At 32.4% G+C, this 12,537-nt stretch overlaps 1 pseudogene; it reads right to left on the bottom strand.

Moving 5' to 3' along the window:
* Positions 1 to 3,316: 3,316 nt before the first annotated feature.
* On the bottom strand, positions 3,317 to 11,465 carry LOC110647622 (BTB/POZ domain-containing protein At2g13690-like; annotated as a pseudogene).
* Positions 11,466 to 12,537: the final 1,072 nt, after the last annotated feature.

Here is a 12,537-nt window from a genome sequence, read left to right as displayed (position 1 = left end):
GAGAGAGAAAGAGAGACATTGGTGCATCAATATATAGTTGGAGGTTTGGGGGGGGGGGGGGAGAGAATTTTTTAAGCTTGAGACTAGAGTCCACCCGCCAATTCTGACCGATTCATAAATTCATTTGATGAAGACTAAAACAAATCCGCGTATAATTTATAAAATTTCCAAATTTTATAAACCCTCCTCTCACTGATCTATATATTTATATACTGTGAATACTCTCAAATCTTTTTTTATTTACTCTCTTTTCTATTAGTTTTTTTCCAAGTTATTAGTTATTATATATTGAATGCAACTATGATCAAGTCCATATTTCTGGGGAGAAATTTTCATAATTCAGTCATTTTCATAAGCGTGAAGGTCATTTCGTTTGCAGTGGTTCTGGAAACTATTGACGGGACCAAATTTCATGTCGAATTCGCGAGGACGAAGACGAAGTCGAATGATGCATAATTTAAATCTATTGACTATCCCATCCTAATTTAAATAATATAATTATTTTCTCTATTTTAATACCTTAATTAATAAAAAAATTACTTTAAAAACAATAACAGAACTAATAGTCCATGAACTAAAAAATAAGGACGCTAAAGTTACTTTTGTTAAAATGTAATGACTAATGAGTAATTTTTCCTATTACATATGTAGGGGACGTGGCCATTACTAGACTATGTCTACCGCTTTTGTAATAATGATGGCCATTACTAGTGGCCATCATTTTTTTTCACAAAGCTAAAAATCAGTCCAACCTATTTCAGGGAAGAATGATAATAATAATAATAATAATAATTTTATGATATTCAACAATTCAATATTTATAATTTTTGTTAATATGTGAAATGACTAATAAGGGTATATATCATATAATTTATTTTATTATTTAAATAAATATAAAATTATTAATTTATTACATTATATTATTTAAATAAATATATAATTATTAATCTTTTATATTATATCATTTATTTTATTATTGAAATAAGAAAATAATTATTTTTTAAGATAGTTAAATAATTTTAAAAATATAAATAAAATACTAAAATAATTATTATTATTAACAGAAAATTTTATAATTAATTTTAAGTTTTTAGATATAAATAAATATTTTATATTTTATGTTATTAATAAAAAATATTTTAACAAAGTTGAAATACGTTAATTAAAATATTAAAATTATAAATAAAAATATTAATAATATTAATTTTAAGTTAAATAAAAATGATAATATCGTCACAAAGCTAAAATAAAGTCAAACCTATTTCAGGAAGACTCTATTTTTATGATTCAGTCTTTTCATGAGCATCAAGGTCATTGCGTTATCAGTCTATTTTTTAAGCTTGAAACACTATTGACAGGATGAAATTTCACGTCGAGTACACAAGGAGGACTAAGACGAAGTCGAATGACGCGGTGCGTAAATCAAAAGTATACTTAATTTACTTTTCATATTTCATAAATTTTTTTTAATTACATTATTTATTTTTTTTAAATAAATTTTATTTATATTTTTTAATTTTTTTAAAACTCTAAAATATTATTCTTATTTTAAATTTTTAAATATATTTCTTATTTAAATTAATACTTTTTAATTCATCCTCATTTAAATTAAAATTTAAAATTTTATAATACTCAATATATTTTCATTATGTACAAGGGTTCTTTTTTCATAAAATTACATTTCACGCTACATGTTGCATCAACGAATCAGTCATTGCCATGAATGTTATAAGTCGGTTTGGTGAATTGCATTTTGAATTTATATATATATATATAGATAGAGAGATAAAGAGCATATGCAATGGGATGAGAGCAATTGGAATTTGATTTCATTAAATATATTTTAAAAATATTTTCATACTAAATATATTAAACTAACGAAGGAGAAGCGAGTGATTAAACTTATTGATGAAAATAATTTTTTAGAATATAATGACTTACAGCTCCAAAGAATTTCTTTTTCTTGAAAAAAAACACATACATCAACACCGATTTTTTTAAAAAATATATATATAATAATAAAAATGAAAATAAATAATCTACTATTAATACAAAAATCAAAATTATTAGGAAGAGACTCCGTGCCACCAACTCCTTTATAAAAGGATCTCCATCCCACAATGTCCAAAAAAAAAAAAAAACTTAGAATATTACGTCTTTAATTTTTTTTTTCAAGTTAAATGCTTTTCTATTATTTACGACACATGGTGATTCACATTTATTATTTTAATGTTAAAACTTAAAAGGTATGTATTGATATTTGTTAGGTATGATTTAATATCCTAATTAATGGCTTTTTTTTAAATAAATTATTTATAAAAAAATTTAATTAAATTTTCATATTATTATATTTAATTTTTATTTCTTTTAAAATAAATTTTTTTAAGTTAAAATAAATTAAATTTTTTAATTTTAAAAATTAAATCAATTGAGTTGAATTCTTATAAAATTTTATTTTTTTTTAAAAAAAGGATTATATGATTTGTAGAATTTTTTTTTTAAATTTCAGTGAAAGAAATATTAATAGATAATTATTTTTTTATGTAAATACTAAACAAAAAGAGACATAGGGACAGATTAACGATGGAAAGTCCAACGATAAAAATTCTAATGATGAAAATGTTTTGCTGGTAATCCGTCGCTAATCATTACATTAGCAACAAAATTTAGCTGTAGTTAATTTCATCGTTAATTTCAATAAAAGAATAATGGCATAATCAAAATTTATTGATATTTAAGTATTATTAAATTAAAACTTGTTGATGGAAATTATTTTCTATATGTTGACCAATTATAAAATAAGAGATCATTTTCAGTTTAAAATGACTTGGATTTTCTTTAATATCTACAAATATAAAAATCAAATTTAATTTTTAATTAGTTATATATGTAAAATAAAATCTCAACCATTCATTCATTGATTTTTTAAAGGTTGAATCGGAGTCGTATTACTCTTCTTGTCGGCCAATGGCCATAACTTCCACATAAACACGACACGAATTGCAAAAGCTGAAGAATATGATGAGATGATGAAACTGAACGTTTGTCGTAATCACAAGCGGTGGAAATCACTAGTGCTTTTTTTTCAAAATTTTTTTGATAATTACTGTTAAGAGCATTTTGGATTAGTTTTTGTACACCAAATTTAAATCTCCATTCCTCGTCCGACGAATCTTAAAAGCACACTCTCTTACATTGACATGATAAACTTACCTTGTCTTCAAATAATTTCTTGAAGTTTCTTAAAATCTCAAATAATTTCTATGCTGAAAAGGAACTACCATACATGCTTCCTTGAAGTTTCTGATGATCCCACTTGATAAAGATGCAGACAATCTCTTAGAAAATATGTTGCCATTTTATCTCTACCGGCTATTACAATAATTCTTCATGGTTAATCTACATTATTCAATTCCAGTTATTTCAGAATCCTCAATCTATCATTGGCAATGTTACAGGGGTAGAAAACAAGACTAGATTCCCCCCATTACCTAGATTCAATGGCATAAGTTTCTGAGCCTCTTAAGAATGATCCGCGCCACCATATCTGGAATGCTTTGCTGAGATTGGGGCATTCAGTCCCATGCTTGGAGAAACACCTGAACCATTCCATAAACAACGTAAACTGTTGCTTCCGAGGAAGTGTTAGGAGCATCTGACCCAAGGCTTCTTCCAATGCCTACATGTCCAACCCCTTTTTGCATCTCTACAACCAACCAAAATCTGATAGCATTGGGTGAAACCATGCCTGGAGAAGCCCTGTTCTTGCCTCTGAGCGGCAATGCAATTTTCTGGTGCCCATTGCAATTAATAGTGCTGCAGAGATCCTGCTAAGCTCGTATCTGATCATTGGAGATGTAGTCTCGTGCATTTTAAGCAGTTCCCCTTGATCTGCCCACATATCCACAAATTCCTCGCCCATCTGCTGATCAAGAAGGATTTCTAGCAACCAGTTGATGTTATCAACTTGTCGGGAGAAGCGTTCAAGCAATGGTTTACCTGTTTCTCTTTTTGTTGCCTTCCGATTGGGTGAAGTGTTGGAGGCCTCCTCCAAAAGGGTGACTAGTGAACTTAGACAGGACAGACAAACAATATAGAGATCCTCCTTACTAAGTTCAGGTTGGTCCTTCTCATAGATTGAGCTTTTGCAAAAAAGATCCTTAACTAATGGCTTTAGTTCGTTTCTTGCATTGGCATATGTACAGGTGGCGATAGACCAAACTAGTTGTCTAGATAAATTTTGTTGGAATTTTACTGAGTTACGTAAGTAGAGTCTAGCCAAAATGTCTTGAGTTGCTGTCTCCTCAAATTTAAACACTGAAAACAGAACCCTGAGTTTTTCCTCTTCTTCAGACCAAGGAACAGCCTCAAGTTATTTCAAACAGGATAAAACACCTTTGGTAAACATGATGCCAGCAGATACCTAGAATAGTTTCAAAATAACTTGTTAGATGAATAAACACAATTACCAATAAAATACGAAACTCTTTAATATATGGCACAACACTAAATTTAAGTTCCTATAAATTTAAGTTCCTATTAGTTCTAATTTTGATCATTTTTCTATGCCACAAATAAAGGGCCCTTCTGGTATTCATTCTGATCTAGCTTTTGTCAAATTTTTTTTTTAATTATTATTAAAACATGTTTGTTTTTGTTACTTGATGTCTTAAAGAGAAAAGCAGGTTTTTACAACAAAGAAAAACCACAAAAATTGTTTTCACTTGTTTCATTAATTCGTTTTTCAAGATTTACTACTGGACAACAACAACCAAAAACAACATGGATGCCAAATAGGCTCTAAATTTTACAATCTTTTTTTGAGTTCCAGGTAGTGCAAGCTATCCATAGGCCAAGTAAATTTGATATGTTGGAAATGCAGAATTTGAGAGTAATTTTTTTTTTTTTAATTTTAATATCAGCTATTCATATGCCCAGTAGATTTGTCAAACTCAAACACAATTCACAATCCAGATTCATCAGTTTGAATTGTTCAACTAACCATTAGTACTCTTTAGTAAAAAATCTCAATTAGGGCTGTTCCATGCATTCTATGGATCAACTACATGTGAGATGTGACCTCAATATGTTCCTGAAATTTATTTGCAGTTAATCACTTCCCTTTAAAAGTTATGATGTATAATTTTAATTTGGGACTGAAATTGATAACAATATCAATTTGAGAAATTTAAGCTATGAATACTTCAGAGCATCCCTGGGCTTCATTGGCTAATGGAAACATTTTAAGTTGCATCTATTTTGAAACAAATGTGATTCTGTGAGACCTTGGATAGGTGTCTGGATAATTGGGTCCCTAAGCACTTAATTATTTTCTTATGAAAAGCCAATGTGGCACAAGCTTGTCCTTCAAAAAGCATAGTGATGTATTATGAATGAGTTTCGGTTGCATATAGTGCAGTGTTATCAGTATCAGAAATACAATGATCAAATTTCATTTAGTACCACTGCAAAGTTGTTGAGATAAAATTTTAGAAACACTAATCTAACTTAACTTAGTTACATAAGCTTATAAAAACCAGAAGAATTTCACCAAGTTTATCATTATAAGTGAAGAAGTTGAAACATAACAAGTTTACATAACTTTTGAATGTGGGAATGAACGTAGACAGAGGTCAATGTTTGCGTCTATACAAATATGTGTGTGTTCAAGAGCACAGGTGCATGATTTACATATTTGTCTAATACAGTGATTCTCAACTCAACTCTACTAAAATCTTAATCTCAAAACTGAATTCGTTAATACAGATCTCTTCTTTCAGCCCATCCTATTCATGGAATATTACCCACAACATTCTTTGTCAAAATATTTAATGTCACGGTTTTTCTAGTTTTCACCTTTTCCTTCCCTTGTGCTTTTGACTACTGCTTCAGAAGATCTATGTAATCAAAACTTCTTTGACAACATTTCCTGAAATTTATCTTCAATTGATTGCAATCATTCATTTTTTAAGGCTTCTTGTGTTATACCACTAGCAACCTAAAATCCCATATTAGATACACTTGTATCCGTTTTAGGCCTAGTAACTAGAAAAATCCAAACCTAAGTCCATATTTTATTATGGCCAATGTTTGATCTTGCATCAATTACATACACAACTTCTATCAGTAGATTACAGCAGGACTAGGGAGGATTTATGCTAATTCTTCCAAATTGTTGAAATACCTTATATTTTAATCCAAAAAGTTTATTGGGTTGCCACATCAGCAATAAGATTTCTTGAATCTCAAATATATGCCAAGTCGTTAATTTGGGAGAATTGGTACAATCATCCTCTATGGCTCTACACCAACTTAAGCATGGCTATGATTGACACCAATGCTAGAAGTTGTGTATATAATTCATAAGGAAATAAAACATTGGCTATAACTCAGAATTGCATCTAAGATTGGATTTCTCTAGTCATTAATCGTCCATTTTGTGCAAGTATTTCTTTATTCCCCTAATTTTGAATACCAAGATGCATGGCTACTTTTATGACAAAATAACATATTTACAGCACAAAACAGTTTATAGCAGGACTCGTTTGTCAATTAGAATATTAGATAAACTTTTGGCACCATATTCTTCCTTCTCTACTCTTAACATGATGTAGTAATGATAAGCCAAAAATGAGGGATAATAAGCAACTTGAACTAAGACCTGTAGTATGATCATATTTCTTCTATAAGTCAGCTGCTAGGGTAGCTTATATAGAGGTTTCTCGTAAAAAAACCTCCACACTGGCCCACATTTTACTGGATTCCGTGAATCAAGAACTATTCCCCAATTGCCATAATGTGACAAGGCTACCCTAAAATATCATCCATCTGTATCTTCTTCCTAAGTGCTTCAAAAAGAGTAACTCTAAGCTGCAAGAAATTGACTGTAGCTGGACACCCTATGAAATTCAAACAAGAAAAAGTAGAGAACAACACTATAGGAGTAGACTAGGATACAAGTACACATACTTGAATGAAAAACTATGCCTAAATGCTCTTTCCCAAACTCAATTTTTCATGATTCATGTTTGATAATTCAATGTTCTTCCACAAATGCCGCAATCCAAATATAGTCTGCTATGATTTTTTTTTTTTTCAATCAAATCCAAAATTATTATATCCACAGTATTAAACAATATTTCCATCAATACCCACAAACAAAAACATTGATACGACGCATAATATATGTAAGAAAGACATAATGGTGAGGACAATAACCTCAAGTATATCAATGGCTCTATAAACTCCAATCTTCAAGAGTCTTTTAGTAATATTATCCTCGAACATTAGCTCAATCGTGTCCCTAAAAACCCCCAAATTCTCTACATCAGACACCTCTATTCTACACATCTTTGACGAATCATTACTGATTTTGCTATCACCCGTCGGCCCCAACCCTTTCCGATATTCCAAAATCAACCCCGCAAAAACCTCCGAATTCGCAAAAAGAACTTCCGAGCTAGTTTCCAGTACCAAAGACCCTCCCTTCTTCCCCCTCAAATTCAGTCTAACGTCAAACATGCCCCCACATGGCTCCGAACCCCAACCAACCCGAACCCGAATGTGATAAAGAGCCCACATCCTTGCCCCGGAAAGACTCGGATCTTGATTTCGAAGCTGAATCGACGAATGAAGATGGCTCAGGGACGATCTCTGGAATGTAATCGACGGCGGTTGGGTCGGAGTCGATAGGGGAAACACGGCCCGGCGAGAGGATCCTACCCACGAAGTTCAACCCGGATTTGGAGTTAAGTGGAGAGTTGGGGATCGAGTTTGAAGTGGGTTTAGAGAACAAGTCATGTTTTTTATGAAGTGTTTATCTATGATTACAGGGTTCTCAGGGCTAGGAGGATGACCAGACGAGAAGCAGCACCAGGAGAATTTCCTCGACTGGGAAGAGGCTTCCGGGGGGCGGAATGGACCATGGATTAGCGGCGAGTCAGATAACAGGTTCTAAAGAAAGAAAGCAGCTGCAGTGAGCATAATAAAAAGGAAGAAGGAAGAGAGTAGCATTGTTGAGGAAGAGATGCCATTGCCTTATAATGATTTAAGAAAAAGTTGTTTGTTTCGTGACTTTCCCGGGAATCGCGACCCAAGGCTTATTTTGTTACGTTCGTTTTGTTGTTTACGAGGTCGCGAAATATGGCAAATTTTTTAATTTTATTTTATTTAAAATTTTTTTTTTATCTTGCTGGGAGCTTTTTTATTTTTTAATTATTTGGCGTTCCGAAAATCTTTTTATTTTTACTGTGTGATTTGATTTTTCAACAGTTAATCAATATTATAAATTTAACTTTTAATTTCTTTATATCATAACATAAATTTATTGATATGAAAATTATTTCTCAAATTATAAATTTATAATTGACAAACAAAAAAAATATAAATTTATAATTTTAAATTGAAATAAAAACAAAAAAAATATATGTATAATTGAGAGAGAATGTAGCTCCATAATTAAAAACAACAAAGCCAATAACATTACTGCGTAAATGTTGAAGCTTAGAGAACAGCAACGACGACAGGGTGTTGAATGGAGCTCAGAGGTAACAAAAGTCTAGGCAATTCTCATTAAAACTGTCGAAGCGTCCAACGTTGTCTTGGGCTGGATATGCCCGTGTCACTTGTGGATGTGCCTTTAATTAATTAAACACGCTCCTAAGAAATTGATCACTTTTTTTTCTAAAAAAATAATAATTTATATTTGAAGGATCTTTAATTTTTCTTCGTATGTACTTTGGGACAAACTTTGATCATAAAAGCAAATTTTTTTGTTTAGATTATAGAATTGAAATTGATGGATAAAATTAATACTAATTTTGTAAGATTGAATTAATTTGCTCAAATAAAAAGCTTTGGATGAAATTCAAAGGATTGAGGTATAAACCTATACATATGATATATATATATATATATATATATATATATATATATATCTAATTCATTTGTTTAAATTTATAGTTTTACCTTTAAAAAAAAGTGGTGTATAAATGTTTCATTATTCTACTATTTTAAAATGATTTATATAATTTAATTTCTTCATTTTTAAAGAGAAATAAATTAATTTTAAAATATGTTTTTATTAATAATATAATCATTCTATTAAATTTTAAGTCAGTCATAAATTAAAGTAATTAATTTAAATTTAAAAATTAAATAATTACAAATATTAAAACAATAGATATTAAATTATTATAAAAAGAACTAATAAACTTTAATTCAGTAGTAATACAGTACTCTTTGATCTCGAGTTTGAGTTTTTGTTAGATCCAATTATATAAAAAAATTGTAATTGATGAATTTTAACAGGATAAATATTTTATTAATAAATATATTTTAAAAATGATTGAGTCAGATGCAGTTCTGGGTCTTGAAGATGCTCATATTGCAACTTTGTTGCCGGCAAACTGTGGTGGATGGAATTGTGGAATGATAGATTCATGGTTTAATGAGAGGGATAGAAGCTTGATATTGCAAATTCCTTTGGGTCACAGTGGGTTAGGAGATTCTTGATGTTGGGTGAAAGATCCCGAAGGTATTTATTCTGTTCGTAGTGGTTATAGGGCACTAATGCAGGTGCAACCTATTCAAAATATCTTTCTTGCTCCTACTGCGTGGAAGCAGAATTGGGGTTTGAAGTTACCCCCAAAAGTCAAGAACTTTCTCTGGAGGTTGGGCAACAATTGTATCCCAACTAAAGTAGCTCTAATAAGATGACAGGTTGATATTGATCCTTGGTGTCTAGTGTGTATGGTTGAAGAATCTATTATTCATGTTTGTTATAACAAGCACGCAAATCTAAGGCACACACATAAATCGAACAATCACACAGTATTAAAAAGAAAAGAAGAATAACAAAGGATTTTACGTAGTTTAACCATAAGATCTACGTCCACAAGCAAGACAAGAGAAAAAGTTTCACTATGATGAAAAAGAGCAAGATACAATCAATTAGAACTCTCAAACCCTAACCTCAGTGTGTTGGCCCGGGCTCGAAGCCCACCACTGATCTCACTTTTTATCCCAATCAAGTCGCAGAGCAAAAACTTTAGGGTCGGGTCACAATTCGGATCCATGAAAAACATATAAAAAATTCAAAGCCACAAACATAACAATTCTTCCCCTTAGCTTGAATTTCCTCTATCATCAACAAAATAACCACAAACACTCTATCTTGCCATATGCCCTCGCAAGGGCATTCTGAGCACTATAAATACCAATCAAGTCTAGGCAATGCCTAAACTTGCTGATTGGGACTCCCTTGGTCATCATATCTGTTGGATTATCATGTGCAGAGACTTTCTGCACAACTACAGTCCCTTGAGATACAATGTCCCAAATGAAGTGATATCTGACATCAATGTGCTTAGTTTGCTCATGGTACATCTGATTCTTTGTGAGATGTATTACACTCTGGTTGTCACAAAATACTGTTGCCTTGTTCTGTATCAACCCAAGATCACCCACCAAACCTTGTAACCATAGAACTTCCTTTACTGCCTCTGCTAAGCCATATATTCAGCCTCTGTGGTAGACAAAATAACTATAGCTTGCAATGTTGCCTTCCAACTGATAGCACTTCTAGAAAGAGTAAACAAATAACCTGTCAAAGATCTCCTCTTGTCTAAGTCTCCTGCAAAATCTGAATCCACATAGCCAACAATTGAATCACTCATCTTGGCCCTGTCAAATGTCAGACCAACATCTGTAGTACCCTTCAAATACCTCAAAATCCATTTCACTGCCTACTAATGCTCTTTCCTAGGACACGCCATGTATCTACTCACAACACTAACTGCATGTGAAATGTCAGGTCGGGTGCATACCATAGCATACATAATGCTACCAATAGCACTCGAATAGGGAACACTAGACATGTGCTCCATCTCCTCATCTATTTTTGGTGACATGTCTACAGATAACTTGAAATGAGTAGCAAACAGAACAATCACAGGCTTAGCATTATTCATGTTGAAACGCTTAAGCACTTTCTCAACATAGGCCTATTGAGACAAGAAAAGCTTCCCAACACTTCTATCCCTGGTAATTTCCATTCCCAATATCTTCTTTGCAGCACCTAAATCCTTCATCTCAAACTCATCACTCAACTGCTTTTTCAGAATGTTAATTTGTGACATGCTTTTAGCAGCAATAAGCATGTCATCCACATACAACAGCAAATAAATAAAGAAATCAGCTGAAAGCTTCTTATGATACACACAACTATCATATGAACTACGATTAAAGCCATTACGAACCATGAATGTATCAAATCTTTTGTACCACTGCCTAGGAGACTGTTTCAGACCATATAAAGATTTCTTAAGCAAGCAAACACGGTTTTCCATACCTGGAATGACAAATCCCTCAGGCTGACTCATATAAATTTGCACCTCCAACTCACCATGCAAAAATGCTATTTTTACATCTAGTTGCTCAAGCTCTAGATTATAAAGAGTAACCATAGCAAGTAAGACTCTGATAGAACTGTGCTTCACAACTAGAGAAAATACTTCATTAAGGTCAATCCCCTCCCTCTGAGTAAAGCCTTTTGCTACCAACCGTGCCTTATATTGAGGTGCTTCAACCCCTATAATGCCTTCCTTTTTCTTGAATACCCATTTACAACCTACCAGTTTTTGTTTCTTAGGCAATGTTACAAGCTCCCAAGTCTGATTCTTGTGAAGAGATTCAATTTCTTCACTCAGAGCACTGACCCACTGATCTGCATTTGAACAATAAATAGCTTCTCTATAATGGCTAGGTTCATGCACATCAACTGTTTCAGCAACGGACAAGGCAAACGCAACTAGATTTGCATATGCTTATCTCTGCGGTGATTTAATCTGTCTTCTCTCTCTACCAATTGCAATGTTATATGGTTCCTGTTGCTGTTGCTCAGGTGCATCCTCTTATGGATCAGGATCTTACACCTCATCCTCTGAATCACTGGACTAAACTGCTGAAGTATCAATATCAAGCTCCACCTGTTCTCTAATACTGTGATCTGATTCTGCTATTGACTTCTCCCTCTGACTCTCCAATGAAACAGACTCATTAAATGTCACATTCCTGCTGATAATTAATTATGGAGACTTTGGATCATTGCACCACAACCTGTAGCCTTTCACTCTAGATGCATACCCTAGAAATATGCATTTTCTTGCCCTCGGCTCAAGCTTACCATCTCTCACATGAGCATAAGCAGGGCAACCAAATACTCTCAGCTGAGAGTAATCAGCAGGTGAATAGGACTAGATCTCAAAAGGAGTTTTGCACTCAATAGTTGTAGATAGAGATCTATTAACCAAGAAATAGGCTATATTAATTGCTTCAGCCCAGAAATCCTTTCTCAATCCTGAATGTGAGAGCATGCTTTGTGCTTTGTCACAAAGCGTTCTGTTCATGCGTTCTGCAATACCATTTTGTTGTGGTGTCCTTGTACAAGTGCGATGTCTCACTATACCTTTATTGTTGCAGAATGCATCGAACTCACGATTGCAAAATTCTAACCCGTTATCAGTTCTAAGACGCTTG

Source organism: Hevea brasiliensis, chromosome 7 (assembly GCF_030052815.1).
Source record: "Hevea brasiliensis isolate MT/VB/25A 57/8 chromosome 7, ASM3005281v1, whole genome shotgun sequence".
Lineage (NCBI taxonomy): Eukaryota > Viridiplantae > Streptophyta > Magnoliopsida > Malpighiales > Euphorbiaceae > Hevea > Hevea brasiliensis.
The sequence above is the reverse complement of the archived record's forward strand: the minus strand, read 5'-3'. Positions and strand labels throughout refer to the sequence as shown.